The sequence below is a fragment of the Solanum pennellii genome, chromosome 9 (assembly GCF_001406875.1).
Source record: "Solanum pennellii chromosome 9, SPENNV200".
NCBI classification, from domain to species: Eukaryota; Viridiplantae; Streptophyta; class Magnoliopsida; order Solanales; family Solanaceae; genus Solanum; species Solanum pennellii.
In genome coordinates this window covers 74,912,602-74,918,983 of record NC_028645.1, presented here as the reverse complement: position 1 = coordinate 74,918,983, position 6,382 = coordinate 74,912,602, and the positions used below count along the sequence as shown (strand labels likewise).

At 32.0% G+C, this 6,382-nt stretch overlaps 1 long non-coding RNA gene across 5 annotated transcripts in view; it reads left to right on the top strand.

The window, feature by feature from the left end:
* Positions 1–2,653: 2,653 nt before the first annotated feature.
* Positions 2,654–6,382, top strand: part of LOC107029720 — a 9,368-nt gene continuing 5,639 nt past the window's right edge. For all 5 annotated transcript variants that reach the window (XR_003580253.1, XR_001458064.2, XR_003580251.1 and 2 more), the window contains exons 1-2: positions 2,654–2,788; positions 3,203–3,300. This is a non-coding gene — a long non-coding RNA (uncharacterized LOC107029720). The remainder of the gene's footprint in view (positions 2,789–3,202; positions 3,301–6,382) is intronic.

The following is a 6,382-nucleotide window of genomic DNA, read 5'->3' as shown; positions in this document are numbered from 1 at the left end:
AATATTGATTGTATTAAAGTGTTAAGGGAATACATGGGAGATATATATAGGAGATATAGGAAGGAGTACTAATCCTAATAGGACTAGGATTAAGGAGTACTAATCCTAATAGGACTAGGATTAGTACACAGTAAATACTAATATTATTTTATACTATTTATTTAATACTATCTGTTATTAAAATACATCAATTTCGTTCAGAAAAAAGTCAAATCAGAGCAATTTTCTATATTAAATACATATTGCAGTTGTTGTTTACTCGAAAATCAAATTGATGTCTAATGTTTGTATTGCTCAAGCTTATTTGATAAACCAAATTGCAATGCAGTTCATGTTGAGGAAACAAAAATCCTTAATATGTGTGAGTTATGAGAAATTAGCTCATTTTAAAAAAAATTGTGTACAAATTTAACTTATTTCACAAATTATACAAGGGAAAAGGGTCTGATATACCCCTCAACTTTGTCATTTGGAGCTGATATACCCCTCGTTATAAAAGTGGCTCATATATGCCCTTACCGTTATACAAACGGCTCACATATACCCCTGCCGTTACAAAATGGCTCACATATACCCTTCATTTAACGAAAGTTAAAAAATAAGTTTTAAATTTATATTTATTACTTCTAATTTTTTTTTGAAAAATTATTTAGGGGTATATATGATTCTTTTATCAAAGTTCAAGGTATATTTTAATTTTTTTCATACATAAATTATTTTTTGACTTCTTTCATTATAATTATTTGAGTTTCTTATTCTTATTTTGTTTTTTTCTTACATTCCTTAGTTTAAAGAAAAAAATTAAACTATTTTTTTTATGTATATTGTAATTTAATTTCGTATTCAAGGAAAAAATTTGGTCATCTACAAAAAGTTTTACAAGAATATTAGTGAAACATGAATAAATTTGATTATCAAAATAATAATTATAAATTAGTTATTAAAATAAAAAAAGTCAAAAAACATATGTTTGATGAGGATTAAATTTACTCATATATTATATTTTTTAGAAAAAAAAAATAAAAATTTAGATTAAAATTATTTTTTTTTTCATTTCCGTTAGAGGAAAAGGGTATATGTGAGCCATTTGTTTACAAGTAGGGGTATATATGAGCCACTTTCATAACAAGGGGTATATCAGCTCTAAATGACAAAGTTGAGGGGTATATCAGACCCTTTTCCCATTATACAAAGCAAAGGCTCAATAGCATACAAAACTATAGCTATAGAGCAGTAGAACACAATTAACAAATCTATAACTGTAAAAATACTAATATGATTATTATATTTGCTATTCCTAAGATTTTCTCATTTTCTTATAAACCAAATAAATAAATAAATAAAATTTACTCATAATTTTTTATGTATTTCTCTACCATAATTTTTTTAAGAGTTAAATGAGTCCTCCAATTCTTTTTAAATAGTTATGATATAACTTATATTATAAAAGGGAACTTTTTTACTACCTTCGTCCACTTTTAATTGTCATAATTTTTTTAGAGCCAAATCATATAAATTTTGATCAATATTTTATGATATATTTTGCATCATATTGATGTGCACAAAATTGAAATTTATAATATTTTTTGTATAATTTTTAAATATCTAATTTTTTGGTTAAAATATCAAATTAATATATTTTAATTTAATTTTAAATATTAGTCAAATTAATTTTTGAAAATAACAAATAAAAGTGGATAGAGGAAGTAATTAACACTATGTTTGAATTATTGTTACTCATTGTATTATGTTGTATTGTATCGTTACTATACATACAATGTTTGTTTTGATTGTCATTTAAAATGTATTGTATTGTATTGTTAAATTTCGTTGTTACATAACAATAAAAACCCCTCTTTTATGGAATAACCGATTTGGTGTGTTCCCATTGTTACTTATTTTTTTTCCAATTATATCTTTACCTAATATTTCAAAATACTATTTTACCCTTTGTGTGTGTTTGGTATGAAGGAAAATGTTTTTCTAGCAAATGTTTTCCTGGAAAACAAGTAGATTTTGGACTTATTTTCTCATGTTTGGTTGGTGAGTAGAAAATATTTTCCGGAAATGATTTTAGTGTTTGATTTATGAATGAAAAATGTTTTTGAGACACATCTTTTATTTTTATTAGAGTAGAAAATAATTTTAAAATTGAAAATATTTTCTTAAAATTGATCTTTTTAAAAAAAAAATGTAATTGAAATTGTAGGAGAGTTTTGGAAAATGTTTTCCTTAATTTTTGAAGGGAAGTTATATTCCTTAATTTTGAGGAAAATGAGTTGATTTGAAAAACATTTTCCAAAACTTTTATCTCAACCAAACATGAGAAAATTTTCCTTCATACCAAACACACTCTTTATTTAAATTATTTAAATCTAGTTCAACCTCTTACCCTAGAATAATTAAGAATATTTTAGTAAATTTATAAATTACAATATAGTATGATACAATCAAATCAAACTATTAAAATGTTACTAAACAACAACAAATAATACGGTCTAGACAAAACATTGTATGTACCATACAATACAAGACAATACATTATAATACAATTCAATATAATACATTATGAAATAATTGATAACAATGATATTAAGAGTATGTTATACATTTGTTAGCGTTAACTTTTATGATAAATGCAGATTAATTTAATTGTTCAGAATTCAGATGTCGTTGATGCGAGTTTCTTGGCTCCATATAATTTTTTTCTTCTTGTTCTGAAACAAGTAAAAGTTGATTTTGTGGCTCTTTTTCTTCACTAATTGCGGTTTGCTGTGGTGCCCGTAAGGTATTTTTGATTCCATTACAACTCACAAATTGCATTAACGTTTCTGGTTTTTATTTTTTGGTTCATTTCGTTCTTGATGTTTATAGGGATTTGACATTTGTAATCAATCTTGCTTTACATTTTAGTTGATTGGAGTTACCCTCTTCCATCATTTCTGACCCAAAATCATGCATATATCAATAGAGTGAAAATTGGTGATTTTGATTGACTCAGCCCAACTTCAAAAAGTTGGCTTTTATATAATAAACAAGACTTGTTTAAACCAAGTTCCGTATTTTCAGTGATTAGTGGATTTTCTTTGTTGAAATGTGGGTATAATGCCTAATATTTTATAGAACTCTCACTCATCTCTTATGTATTGATGTTGCCGGAGGTGGTTGATGGATGAAAAATTTCTAGTCGTGTTCATTTCAGTGTTGTCAAAGGCTCATTTGGGACAGACTTAGTCTTGAAGCTCAGGCTAAGTACTTGGCTTCACTTTGGCTGCGTTCCAGTGTATGCAAGGCGCGAAGGTTTGTGACTCATTGACCACAAGTTCTATCTTGTAAGAGTGGTACTAAACTATAATGACGTTGACAAGAAAAATATATTGATGATGTAGGAAATGATTATGAATAAAGTTGTTACTTTTTTCTTGGATTGCATATACTTCTCTATTTTTTCTTCGTTGCACATTTAACTAAAACTGACACTTCAATTGCGCTTAAAGCCCCTATAGACCTGGAGTGATTTTCGTCTTTGACAAAACTGGTTCGTTTCCTTTTCTCAATAGTTTTCTTAATAACCACTTTGGTTTAATGAAGATAGAACAGTTCCTTAATTGACCTACTTATTGTATGAGAATGGCTTTTAGAGGGAGACTCCTTTCAACATTAATAATCATCCCTTCAAGGAAATTTTGGCCGGGCCAGCTTGGATCATGATTAGGAAATGTGGAAAGTGGAGACTGTGATGTTCCTAGATTCAGGTTATCTGGGGACCACATTGAGGAGGAAGGAGTTCCAGAGTTAAGACATGTTTGACTGGGAGGTTTGTATTAGTGTGGGATCATCCAGTAAGTAGCGCCTTCAATGTGAAAGGATTTGAAAGCATTGCATGTACGGTGAGGGTTGGAAGGTGGTCTGAGAGAACATGCTGTAGAAAAAAATGAAGTAGCGAGGGGGCAATGGTGGTAACATCTCCAGCGTACTGACTTATCGATGATGTAATAAATTGCTCAAAAAGGAGGGGGAAGTGTATGAATTTTCATTAATGTGGATTGTAACTAACCGAGTTTTGCTAGAGTTAGGCTGTCCTTAAAAAGAAGAGGAGAAGGGTGCCAGTGTCTATAACAGTGGAGAGGGGCGACATGAGTTTCGGGAAACACTCTGAAATTTATCCTTGAAACTTTTTTGTTAAAATTGGATTTTAACTTACCGGGTTTAGCTAGAGTTAGGTTGTCTGTGAAAGAAGAGAAAAAAGAGTGCCAGTATCTATTGCACCAGAGAGGGGTGACATGAGTTTCAATGTGAGATTAACACCAAAATTTATCCCTGAAACTTGGGAAAGGAGGACATGATTGGGGAAATGAGGACGAGGTAAGAGAGGCAAAAGAGGGACATGAAAAGCCTATTATGAAGTGGAAAATGTTTCAGAAAATGGTTCTTGCATCTAATTCAGCTCCAAAAATAGCTTAGAAGGTGAAGATTCTTGAGTACCTTATAAACAGAAAACATTACTCATGTGAGATACTTAACACACCTATACACACTGATATGAAAAACATCAGGAGTTCACAATATAACATAAGGGGTCCTATGTTTGGGCCTAATTCAATCCCAAAAGCTTGGTCATGAGGCAAGAATTATCTAAGACCTCATAAGTGCACCACTTGTCCTTCAACTTATGTGCGACACTTAACAAAAAAGATCGGGCAGAAAAATAGTGATGCAGTCAGAAATAACCAAGGAGGAGGGGTTGCTCAGCCGGCAATTCAATATGATGGAAAGAAGCAAACAAATAAGGTGGTAAATGCTCTTAAGTGAACTTGGTAGGAGAACAAATTGGAATCAGTTTACTGAATTATATGTTCTAATTATAAATATCGGATATGTTAAAGAATGACAAAAGTCTCATATTTGTGGTTAATGAGATGGTGGACTCCTTATAAGGCTTGGGCAATCCTCCTCCCCTTGATCTAGCTTTTGGGTGTGAGTTAGGCCTAAGACCTAATTTTAACATGGTATCAAAGCAGGGTCCGTCTCACCCGATGTTGGGACCCCCAAAATCAAAATTGCCCACGCACTAGATGCTAAGCACTGGGCGTGAGGTGGAATGTTAAAGAATGACAAACGTCCCATACCGGTGGTTAATGAGATGGGTGAACTCCTTATAAGGCTTGTGCAATCCTCCTCCCTTTGAGCTAGCTTTTGGGGTGTAAGTTAGTCCTATGACCTAATTTCAACGGGATCAAACCAATGTCATTGAGTAGGTGATCAAGATGTTGGAAACTCCATTTTCAAAGCCAAAAATGGGTTAGAAAGTGATGAATCTAAAACCAATTGGTTTGAACTTAAGCCTAGACTCATAATTGGAGTGGGAGGGTAAAGGGCTCTTTCTTTCTGCCATCATATATCCAATGAAGCAGATGGCAGGAAAAACAACTTTGGCAATTTCCCATCTAAAGGAGATAGGGTGGGTGGGTGGTCAAAATTCTCAAATAAGTCTAGAAAGGAAGAGCCAATTACACTAGTCATTTTTCCAGTATCAATAAAGGATTACATCCATCCGGTACTTCTGGTATCATCCCAAAAGGCTTAGGATTAGATTAAATGTTCACGAAGGGGACCAAGGTGGTGCACCAAACTAAACAACAACATACCCGGTGAAATCCCACAATGTGGGATCTTGGAAGGATAGAGTGTACGTGAACCTTATCCTATCTCATAGAGGTAGAGAGGCTCTTTCTAAAAGACTCTCAGCTCCTCAAGTGTAGCAAAACAAAGAAGTAATTTAAAGGAAAAACGATTGTGAAGAAACATGACAACTAATGGAAATGTATTGTAGAACATACATACAAGGAACAGTAACATCAACCAAATAGTGCAATCACCTAAATAACATATAGATAGATGGATAGATAACAAAAGCAAGAAACTATATATATATATATATATATATATATATATATATAAGAAACAAACAAACTACGTAAAAAACTGTTTAGACCTTGGCACCAAAAAGTTTGGCAATCACCGAAGGATAGAGGAGATTGAAAGAATAAATAAAGAAAAATACTTTAAGTTTGGGAGAGATGGAAAGGAAAATAGAGTCATCGAATTATTAGCTGACATAGGACAAGTTTAAAAGGGTTAGTTTTGATGAAAGAGCGAGATGGGTGGGGCAAGAAAAGACATTGGAGCTGGGGCATCAACGTAGCATCTAGATGCTTACTATGCAAAGAAGCATTGGAAACCAACAAACACTTATTTTTGCATTGCAAAGTAACAATACAAGTATAGGCTTTATTCTTCAATTTAGCTAGCCTAAACTGGTGTATGCTAAAACACACAACAGATTTATTGAGTTGTTGGATTAGAAGGGGGGGGGGGGGGG